The following is a 13,120-nucleotide window of genomic DNA, read 5'->3' on the forward strand; positions in this document are numbered from 1 at the left end:
GGTAACCAGGGTAAACATCGGGTAACTAAGCGCAGGGCCGCGCTTAGTAACCCGATGTTTACCCTGGTTACCAGCGTAAAATCTAAAAAAAACAAACAGCACATACTAAAGGCCCCGTCTCACATAGCGATTTACCAACGATCACGACCAGCGATACGACCTGGCCGTGATCGTTGGTAAGTCGCTGTGTGGTCGCTGGGGAGCTGTCACACAGACCGCTCCCCAGCGACCAACGATCAGGGGAACGACTTCGGCATCGTTGAAACTGTCTTCAACGATGCCGAAGTCCCCCTGCAGCACCCGGGTAACCAGGGTAAACATCGGGTTACTAAGCGCAGGGCCGCGCTTAGTAACCCGATGTTTACCCTGGTTACCAAAAAAAACAAACACTACATACTCGCCTTTCGGTGTCCAGGTCCCTTGCCGTCTGCTTCCTGCTCTGACTGAGATCCGGCCGTACACTGAGAGCAGAGCGCAGCGGTGACGTCACTGCTGTGCTCTCACTTCTCACTGTACGGCCGGGAGTCAGTGAGAGCAGGAAGCAGACGGCAAGGGACCTGACGGACATCAGAAGGCGAGTATGTACTGTTTTTTTTTTTTTACATTTACGCTGGTAACCAGGGTAAACATCGGGTTACTAAGCGCGGCCCTGCGCTTAGTAACCCGATGTTTACCCTGGTTACCAGTGAAGACATCGCTGGATCGGTGTCACACACACCGATTCAGCGATGTCAGCGGGGCCTCAACGACCAAAAAAAGGTCCAGGCCATTCCGACACGACCAGCGATCTCGCAGCAGGGGCCTGATCGCTGGTACGTGTCACACATAGCGAGATCGCTATGGAGGTCGCTGTTGCGTCACAAAACTTGTGACTCAGCAGCGATCTCGCTAGCGATCTCGCTATGTGAGACGGGGCCTTTACATTCACGTCCCCCTGCGTCCACTTCCTGACTGACTGAGCGCCGTACAGTGAGAGCAGAGCGGTGACGTCACCGCTGTGCTGCTTTCACTTTCACTTTGCGGCGCTGAGTCAGAGGAGGAAGCAGACTGCAGGGGACGCAATGTGAGTATGTGCTGTTTGTTTTTTTTACATTTTACGCTAGTAACCAGGGTAAACATCGGGTAACTAAGCGCGGCCCTGCGCTTAGTAACCCGATGTTTACCCTGGTTACCAGTGTAAAATATCGCTGGTATCGTTGCTTTTGCTTTCAAACACAACGATACACAGCGATCGGACGACCAAATAAAGTTCTGGACTTTATTCAGCGACCAGCGACATCACAGCAGGATCCTGATCGCTGCTGCGTGTCAAACGAAACGAGGACGCTGCAACGTCACGGATTGCTAGCGATATCGTTATAATGTCGTTTCGTGTGAAGGTACCTTAAGTAATATGTACATTTGACTAGCCACCTGCTGTGAGGAACAATGGCTATTCCTTCCTAGTGATGTTGACAAAGCTTAATTACATTATAGCTTAGGGCTGCAAGTATTGGGGGAAGGAGACATTTTGTTACAAATTAACTCAAAGCACAAGAAAATACATATGATTCAAATACAGGACAGGGCAAAAGTACAGATCATGACATGGTACACGGAACCTAAGGTACACAGCACATGTGGGGTACACGGGACCTGAGGTACACAGCACAAATGTGGTACAAGGGACCTGAAGTACACTGGACCTGAGGTACACAGCACATGTGGGGTACACGGGACCTGAGGTACACAGCACATGTGGAGTACACGGGACCTGAGGTACACAGCACATGTGGGGTACATGGGACCTGAGGTACACAGAACATGGATGATACACAGGACCTGAGGTACACAGCACATTTGGGGTACATGGGACCTGAGGTACACAGCACATGGGTGGTACAAGAGACCTGAAGTACACAGCACAAGTGTGGTACAAGGGACCTGAAGTACACGGGACCTGAAGTACACAGCACAAGTGTGGTACACGGGACCTGAGGTACACAGCGCATGGGTGGTACACAGGACCTGAGGTACACAGCACATGTGGGGTACACGGGAACTGAGGTACACAGCACAAATGTGGTACACGGGACCTGAAGTACACAGGACCTGAGGTACACAGCACATGTGGGGTAAACGGGAACTGAGGTACACAGCACATATGGGGTACACGGGACCTGAGGTACACTGCACATGTGGGGTACAAGGGACCTGAGGTACACTGCACATATGGGGTACAAGGGACCTGAGGTACACAGCACAAGTGTGGTACACGGGACCTGATGTACACAGCATATGATGTGCACAGTATATGGGTGGTACACGGGACCTGAGGTAGACAGCACATGGGTGGTACAGGGGATCTGAGGTTCACAGCACATGTGGTGTACACGGGAACAGAAATAAACAGCACATGTGGGGTACACGGGACCTGAAGTACACAGCACAAGTGTTGAAGACAGGACCTGCGGTACACGGGGAGTACAGAGGACCAGAGGTACACAGCATCTGGGGAGTACACGAGACCTGAGGTACACCACACATGTGGAGTACACGGGATCTGAGATAACAGAACATGTGGGGTACATGGGACCTGAGGTACACAGCACATGGTGGTACACAAGACCTAACGTACACAGCACATGTAGGGTACACGAGACCGGAGGTACAGCACGTGGGTGGTACACGGGACCTAAGGTACACAGCACATGGGTGGTACACGGAACCTAAAGTGCACAGCACAAGTGTGACAAGGGACCTAAGGTACACAGCACATGTTGGGTACACGGGACCTGAGGTACACAGCACAAATGTGGTACACGGGACCTGAAGTACACAGGACCTGAGGTACACAGCACATGTGGGGTACACGGGACCTGAGGTACACAGCACAAGTGTACACGGGACCTGAGGTACACAACACATGGATGGTACACAGGACCTAAGGTACACAGCACATTTGGGGTACACGGGACCTGAGGTACACAGCACAAGTGTGGTACACGGGACCTGAGATACACAGCACACGTGGGGTACACGGGACCTGAGGTACACAGCACATGTGGGGTACACGGGACCTGAGGTACACAGCACAAGTATGGTACACGGGACCTGAGGTACACAGCACATGAATAGTACAAAGGACCTGAGGTACACAGCACATGGGTGGTACACGAAACCGGAGGTACACAGTACAAGTGTGGTACACGGAACCTAAGGTACACAGCACATGTGGGGTACACGGGACCTGAGGTACACAGCACAAATGTGGTACAAGGGACCTGAAGTACACTGGACCTGAGGTACACAGCACATGTGGGGTACATGGGACCTGAGGTACACAGCACATGGTGGTACACAAGACCTAACGTACACAGCACATGTAGGGTACACGAGACCGGAGGTACAGCACGTGGGTGGTACACGGGACCTAAGGTACACAGCACATGGGTGGTACACGGAACCTAAAGTACACAGCACAAGTGTGACAAGGGACCTAAGGTACACAGCACATGTTGGGTACACGGGACCTGAGGTACACAGCACAAATGTGGTACACGGAACCTGAAGTACACAGGACCTGAGGTACACAGCACATGTGGGGTACACGGGACCTGAGGTACACAGCACAAGTGTACACGGGACCTGAGGTACACAACACATGGATGGTACACAGGACCTAAGGTACACAGCACATTTGGGGTACACGGGACCTGAGGTACACAGCACAAGTGTGGTACACGGGACCTGAGATACACAGCACACGTGGGGTACACGGGACCTGAGGTACACAGCACATGTGGGGTACACGGGACCTGAGGTACACAGCACAAGTATGGTACACGGGACCTGAGGTACACAGCACATGAATAGTACAAAGGACCTGAGGTACACAGCACATGGGTGGTACACGAAACCGGAGGTACACAGTACAAGTGTGGTACACGGAACCTAAGGTACACAGCACATGTGGGGTACACGGGACCTGAGGTACACAGCACAAATGTGGTACAAGGGACCTGAAGTACACTGGACCTGAGGTACACAGCACATGTGGGGTACATGGGACCTGAGGTACACAGCACATGTGGGGTATACAGGACCTGATGTACACAGCACATGTGGGGTACACGGGACCTGAGGTACACAGCACATGGGTGGTACAAGAGACCTGAAGTACACGGGACCTGAAGTACACAGCACAAGTGTGGTACAAGGGACCTGAAGTACACGGGACCTGAAGTACACAGCACAAGTGTGGTACACGGAACCTGAGGTACACAGCACATGGGTGGTACACAGGACCTGAGGTACACAGCACATTTGGGGTACATGGGACCTGAGGTACACAGCACATGGGTGGTACAAGAGACCTGAAGTACACGGGACCTGAAGTACACAGCACAAGTGTGGTACAAGGGACCTGAAGTACACGGGACCTGAAGTACACAGCACAAGTGTGGTACACGGAACCTGAGGTACACAGCACATGGGTGGTACACAGGACCTGAGGTACACAGCACATGTGGGGTACACGGGAACTGAGGTACACAGCACAAATGAGGTACACGGGACCTGAAGTACACAGGACCTGAGGTACACAGCACATGTGGGGTAAACGGGACCTGAGGTACACAGCACATGTGGGGTATACAGGACCTGACGTACACAGCACGTGGGGTACACGGGACCTGAGGTACACAACACATGTGGAGTAGACGGGACCTGAAGTACACAGCACATGTGGGGTATACGGGAACTGAGGTACACAGCACAAATGTGGTACACGGGACCTGAAGTACACAGGACCTGAGGTACACAGCACATGTGGGGTAAACGGGACCTGAGGTACACAGCACATGTGGGGTATACAGGACCTGACGTACACAGCACATGTGGGGTACACGGGACCTGAGGTACACAACACATGTGGAGTAGACGGGACCTGAAGTACACAGCACATGTGGGGTACAAGGGACCTGAGGTACACAGCACAAGTGTCGTACACGGGACCTGAGGTACACAGCACAAGTGTGGTACACGGGACCTGAGGTACACAGGACCTGAGGTACACAGCACATGTGGGGTACACGGGAACTGAGGTACACAGCACATGGGTGGTACACGGGACATGAGGTACACAGCACATGTGGGGTAAACGGGATCTCAGGTACACACCACATGTGTGGTACACGGGACCTGAGGTACACAGCACATGTGGATTACACGAGACCTGAGGTACACAGCACATGTGGGGTACACGGGAACTGAGGTACACAGCACATGGGTGGTACACGGGACCTGAGGTACACAGTACATGTGGGGTACACGGGACCTGAGGTACACAGCACAAGTATGGTACACGGGACCTGAGGTACACAGCACATGAATAGTACACAGCACCTGAGGTACACAGCACATGGGTGGTACACGGGACTTGAGGTACACAGCACATGGGTGGTACACAAAACCGGAGGTACACAGTACAAGTGTGGTACACGGGACCTAAGGTACACAGCACATGTGGGGTACACGGGACCTAAGGTACACGGGACCTGAGGTACACAGCACAAGTGTGGTACACGGGACCTGAGGTGTACAGCACATGGATGGTACACGGGACCTGACGTACATTGCACATGTGGGGTACACTGGACCTAAGGTACACGGGACCTGAGGTAAACAACACAAGTGTGGTGCACGGGACCTGAGGTGCACAGGATCTGAGGAACACAGCAAATGTGGGGTACACGGGACCTGGGGTACACAGAAGTGTGGTACACGGGACCTGAGGTACACAGCACATGGGTGGTACACAGAACCTGAGGTACACAGCAAAAGTGTGGTACATGGGACCTGAGGTAAACAGCACATGGTTGGTACACAGGACCTAAGGTGCACAGCACATGGATGGTACACAGGACCTCTGAGGTGCACAGCACATTTGGGGTACATGGAACCTGAGGTAAACAACACAAGTGTGGTACACGGAACCTGAGGTAAAACAGGACCTGAGATACACAGCATATGTGGGGTACGAGGGATCTGAGGTACACAGCACATGTGTGGTACGCGGGACCTGAGACACATAGCACGTGGGGGGTACACGGGACCTGAGGTACACAGCACATGGTGGTACACAAGACCTAACGTACACAGCACATGTAGGGTACATGAGACCGGAGGTACAGCACGTGGGTGGTACACGGGACCTAAGGTACACAGCACATGGGTGGTACACGGAACCTAAAGTACACAGCACAAGTGTGACAAGGGACCTAAGGTACACAGCACATGTTGGGTACACGGGACCTGAGGTACACAGCACAAATGTGGTACACGGGACCTGAAGTACACAGGACCTGAGGTACACAGCACATGTGGGGTACACGGGACCTGAGGTACACAGCACAAGTGTACACGGGACCTGAGGTACACAACACATGGATGGTACACAGGACCTAAGGTACACAGCACATTTGGGGTACACGGGACCTGAGGTACACAGCACAAGTGTGGTACACGGGACCTGAGATACACAGCACATGTGGGGTACACGGGACCTGAGGTACACAGCACATGTGGGGTACACGGGACCTGAGGTACACAGCACAAGTATGGTACACGGGACCTGAGGTACACAGCACATGAATAGTACAAAGGACCTGAGGTACACAGCACATGGGTGGTACACGAAACCGGAGGTACACAGTACAAGTGTGGTACACGGAACCTAAGGTACACAGCACATGTGGGGTACACGGGACCTGAGGTACACAGCACAAATGTGGTACAAGGGACCTGAAGTACACTGGACCTAAGGTACACAGCACATGTGGGGTACATGGGACCTGAGGTACACAGCACATGTGGGGTATACAGGACCTGATGTACACAGCACATGTGGGGTACACGGGACCTGAGGTACACAGCACATGTGGAGTACACGGGACCTGAGGTACACAGCACATGTGGGGTACATGGGACCTGAGGTACACATCACATGGATGATACACAGGACCTGAGGTACACAGCACATTTGGGGTACATGGGACCTGAGGTACACAGCACATGGGTGGTACAAGAGACCTGAAGTACACGGGACCTGAAGTACACAGCACAAGTGTGGTACACGGGACCTGAGGTACACAGCACATGGGTGGTACACAGGACCTGAGGTACACAGCACATGTGGGGTACACGGGAACTGAGGTACACAGCACAAATGTGGTACACGGGACCTGAAGTACACAGGACCTGAGGTACACAGCACATGTGGGGTAAACAGGACCTGAGGTACACAGCACATGTGGGGTAAACAGGACCTGAGGTACACAGCACATGTGGGGTATACAGGACCTGACGTACACAGCACATGTGGGGTACACGGGACCTGAGGTACACAACACATGTGGAGTACACAGGACCTGAGGTACACAGCACATGTGGGGTACATGGGACATGAGGTACACAGCACATGGATGATACACAGGACCTGAGGTACACAGCACATTTGGGGTACAAGGGACCTGAGGTACACAGCACAAGTGTCGTACACGGGACCTGAGGTACACAGCACAAGTGTGGTACACGAGACCTGAGGTACACAGGACCTGAGGTACACAGCACATGTGGGGTACACGGGAACTGAGGTACACAGCACATGGGTGGTACACGGGACATGAGGTACACAGCACGTGGGGTAAACGGGATCTCAGGTACACACCACATGTGTGGTACACGGGACATGAGGTACACAGCACATGTGGATTACACGAGACCTGATGTACACAGCACATGTGGGGTACACGGGAACTGAGGTACACAGCACATGGGTGGTACACGGGACCTGAGGTACACAGTACATGTGGGGTAAACGAGACCTGAGGTACACACCACATGTATGGTACACGGGACCTGAGGTACACAGCACATGTGGATTACACGAGACCTGAGGTACACAGCACAAGTGTGGTACACGGGACCTGAAGTACACAGGACCTGAGGTACACGGGACCTGAAGTACACAGGACCTGAGGTACACAGCACATGTGGGGTACACGGGACCTGAGGTACACAGCCCATGTGGGGTACACGGGACCTGAGGTACACAGCACATGGGTAGTACACAGGATCTGAGGTACACAGCACCTGGGGAGTACACGAGACCTGAGGTACACCGCACATGTGGGGTACACGGGATCTGAGGTAACAGAACATGTAGGGTACACAGGACCTGAGGTACACAGCACACGTGGGGTACACGGGACCTGAGGTACACAGCAGAAGTGTGGTACATGGGACCTGAGGTAAACAGCACATGGTTGGTACACAGGACCTGAGGTACACTGCACATAGGTGGCACACGAGACGTGAGGCATACAGCACAACGATGGTACACGGGACCTGAGGTACACAGCACATGTGGGGTAAACGGGAACTGAGGTACACAGCACATATGGGGTACACGGGACCTGAAGTACACTGCACATGTGGGGTACAAGGGACCTGAGGTACACTGCACATATGGGGTACAAGGGACCTGAGGTACACAGCACAAGTGTGGTACACGGGACCTGATGTACACAGCATATGATGTACACAGCATATGGGTGGTACACGGGACCTGAGGTAGACAGCACATGGGTGGTACAGGGGATCTGAGGTTCACAGCACATGTGGTGTACACGGGAACAGAAATAAACAGCACATGTGGGGTACACGGGACCTGAAGTACGCAGCACAAGTGTTGAAGACAGGACCTGCGTTACACGGGGAGTACAAAGGACCTGAGGTACACAGCATCTGGGGAGTACACGAGACCTGAGGTACACCACACATGTGGAGTACACGGGATCTGAGATAACAGAACATGTGGGGTACATGGGACCTGAGGTACACAGCACAAGTGTGGTACATGGGACCTGAGGTACAGAGCACGTGGGTGGTACACAGGACCTGAGGTGCACTGCACATGTGTGGTACACGACGGGACCTGAGGTACACAGCACATGGGTGGTATACGGGACATGAGGTACATAGCAAATGTGGGATACACGGGACCTCAGGTACACAGCACATGTGGTGGACACGGGACCTGAGGTACAGAGCACATGTGGGGTACACTTGGACCTGAGGTACACAGCACATGGGTGGTACACGGGATCTGAGGTACACAGCACAAGGGTGGTTCACGGGACCTGAGGTACACAGCACATGTGGGGTACTCGGGACCTGAGGTACACAGCACATGTGGGGTACACTTGGACCTGAGGTACACAGCACATGGGTGGTAAACAGGACCTGAGGTACACAGCACATGTGGGGAACACGGGACCTGAGCTACACAGCACATGTGGGGTACACGGGACCTGAGGTACACAGCACATGGGGAGTACAAAGGACCTGAGGTACACAGCACCTGGGGAGTACACGAGACCTGAGGTACACCGCACATGTGGAGTACACGGGATCTGAGGTAACAGAACATGTGGGGTACATAGGACCTGAGGTAGATAGCACACGTGGGGTACACGGGACCTCAGGTACTCAGCACAAGTGTGGTACACGGGACCTGAGGTAGAGCACATGGGTGGTACACGAGACGTGAGGCATACAGCACAAGGGTGGTACACGGGACCTGAGGGACACAGTACATGCGGAGCACACGGGACCTGAGGTACACAGCACATGGGGACCATGGGGAGTACACGGGACCTGAGGTACACAAGTACATGGGTGGTACACGGGACCTGAGGTACACAGCACATGGGTGGTACACGGGACCTGAGGTACACAGCACATGGGTGGTACACGGGACCTGAGGTACACAGCACATGTGTGGTACACGGGACCTGAGGTACACAGCACACGTGGGGTACAGGGACCTGAGGTACACAGCACACGTGGGGTACACAGGAACCTGAGGTACACAACACATGTGGGGTACACGGGAACCTGAGGTACACAGCACATGTGTGGTACACGGGACCCTGAGGTACACAGCACATGTGTGGTACACGGGACCTGAGGTACACAGCACATGGGTGGAACACGGGACCTGAGGTACACAGCACATTTGGGGGTACACGGGACCTGAGGTACACATCACAGGGGGATTACATGGGACCTGCGGTACACAGCACATGGGTGGTACATGGGACCTAAGGTACACAGCATATGTCGGGTACACTTGGACCTGAGTACACAGCAAATGTGGGGTACACGGTACCTGAGGTACACAACACGTGTGGTACACGGGACCTCAGGAATACAGCACATGTGGGGTACATGGGACCTGAGGTATACAGCACATGTGAGGTATATGGGACCTGAGGTACACCGCATATGTGGGTTACATGGGACCTGAAGTACACAGCACATGTGGGGTACACAGGACCTGAGATACACAGCACATGTGGGTTACACGGGACCTGAAGTACACAGCACAAGTGTGGTACACGGGACCTGAGGTACACAGCACATGGCTGGTTCACAGGACCTGAGGTACACAGCAGATGTGGGGTACATGGGACCTGAGGTACACAGCACAAATGTTGTACACGGCACCTGAAGTACACAGGACCTGAGGTACACAGCACATGTGGCGTACACGGGACCTGAGGTACATAGCACATGTGGGGTACATGGGACCTGAGGTACACAGCACAAGTGTGGTACACGGGACCTGAGGTACAGAGCACGTGGGTGGTACACAGGACCTGAGGTACACTGCACATGTGTGGTACACGGGACCTGAGATACACAGCACATGTGGGGTATACTTGGACCTGAGGTACACAGCACATTGGTGGTAAACAGGACCTGAGGTACACAGCACATGTGGGGTACACGGGACCTGAGGTACACAGCACATGGGGAGTACAAAGGACCTGAGGTACACAGCACCTGAGGAGTACACGGGATCTGAGGTAACAGAACATGTGGGGTACACAGGACCTGAGGTAGATAGCACAAGTGTGGTACACGGGACCTGAGGTACAGAGCACATGGGTGGTACACAGGACCTGAGGTACACTGCACATGTAGGGCCCACGGGACCTAAGGTACACAGCACATAGGTGGCACACGAGACGTGAGGCATACAGCACAAGGGTGGTACACGGGACCTGAAGTACACAGCACAAGCGGAGCACACGGGACCTGAGGTACACAGCACATGGGGACTATGGGGAGTACACGGGACCTGAGGTACACAGCACATGTGTGGTACACGGGACCTGAGGTACACAGCACATGTGGGGTACACGGGAACCTGAGGTACACAGCACATGTGGGGTACACGGGACCTGAGGTACACAGCACATGGGTGGAACACGGGACCTGAGGTACACAGCACATTTGGGGGTACACGGGACCTAAGGTACACAGCATATGTCGGGTACACTTGGACCTGAGTACACAGCAAATGTGGGGTACACGGCACCTGAGGTACACAACACGTGTGGTACACGGGACCTGAGGTATACAGCACATGTGAGGTAAATGGGACCTGAGGTATACAGCACATGTGAGTTATATGGGACCTGAGGTACACTGCACATGTAGGGCCCACGGGACCTAAGGTACACAGCACATAGGTGGCACACGAGACGTGAGGCATACAGCACAAGGGTGGTACACGGGACCTGAAGTACACAGCACATGCGGAGCACACGGGACCTGAGGTACACAGCACATGGGGACCATGGGGAGTACACGGGACCTGAGGTACACAAGTACATGGGTGGTACACGGGACCTGAGGTACACAGCACATGTGGGGTACACGGGACCTGAAGTAACAGCACATGTGGGGTACAGGGACCTGAGGTACACAGCACACGTGGGGTACACGGGAACCTGAGGTACACAGCACATGTGGGGTACACGGGACCTGAGGTACACAGCACATGCGTGGAACACGGGACCTGAGGTACACAGCACATTTGGGGGTACACGGGACCTGAGGTACACATCACAGGGGAATTACACGGGACCTGCGGTACACAGCACATGTGTGGTACATGGGACCTAAGGTACACAGCATATGTCGGGTACACTTGGACCTGAGTACACAGCAAATGTGGGGTACACAGCACCTGAGGTACACAACACGTGTGGTACACGGGACCTGAGGTATACAGCACATGTGAGGTACATGGGACCTGAGGTATACAGCACATGTGAGTTATATGGGACCTGAGGTACACCGCACATGTGGGTTACACGGGACCTGAAGTACACAGCACTTGTGGGATACACGGGACCTAACATACACAGCACATGGGTGGTACACAGGACCTGAGGTACACAGCACATGTGGGGTACACGGGACCTGAGGTACACAGCACATGTGGGGTACGCGGGACCTGAGATACTCAGCACGTGGGGGGTACACGGAACCTGAGGTACACAGCACATGGGTGGTACACAGGACCTGAAGTACACAGCACATGGTGGTACACAGCACATGGGTGGTACACGGGACCTGTGATCCCACTACCCACCCGGATAACAACTTGTCCCTCACCTGCCTGGAGCTGCTCTGCAGGATTGTCCCCACTTGGCAGTGATGGAAAGAGCATGTGGGACACAAAACCGCGCCCACCTCTGAAGAATTAAAGGGCCCGCAGCCAAAAAACAGGCAAAGGCCGCACCAGAAGTTTAAAGACTAATCTACACCCTGCTCCTAGTTTACAAACTAATATACAATATACATGATGCTGATGAAAACATACAAATATACACCCTGCTCCTGAAGTTTTTATTCTAATTCCATGACTACTTTGCTGATCTAATTAGCAATATTCTGCTGCCAAAGGTGCATTTACACTGTACGATTATTACGAACAAGAGTTTCTTAGGGACTGATCATTGTGCCGATCATCTAGTGAATCAGCAAAGTGCTTGTTCATCAGGTGAAATGATCTTTTGTGCCTCACAAAAAGATCATCGTTCTTGGTGGCACATCATCCTGTGTAAATAGGACATGTGCTGGCAAGAATATTGCACACTGAATGATTTATTACAGATAGTTCACTGAAGTTGAGTCTACCAGTGGGAATAAGCCACACACAGGGAAATTTAATGCACAACTTGGCTTCTAAACATCTATGCAACGTCGGCATTAAGGGCGC

General features: G+C 53.3%; 1 protein-coding gene across 1 annotated transcript in view; it reads right to left on the reverse strand.

The window, feature by feature from the left end:
• MFN1 (mitofusin 1) overlaps positions 1 to 12,536 on the reverse strand; it is a 189,640-nt gene extending 177,104 nt beyond the window's left edge. The window contains exon 1 of the mRNA XM_077290481.1: positions 12,514 to 12,536. The gene's annotated coding sequence lies outside the window, so the exon portion shown is untranslated. The remainder of the gene's footprint in view (positions 1 to 12,513) is intronic.
• Between the last annotated feature and the right edge of the window lie 584 nt (positions 12,537 to 13,120).

This window comes from Ranitomeya variabilis, chromosome 2 (genome assembly GCF_051348905.1).
Source record: "Ranitomeya variabilis isolate aRanVar5 chromosome 2, aRanVar5.hap1, whole genome shotgun sequence".
Taxonomy (NCBI): domain Eukaryota; kingdom Metazoa; phylum Chordata; class Amphibia; order Anura; family Dendrobatidae; genus Ranitomeya; species Ranitomeya variabilis.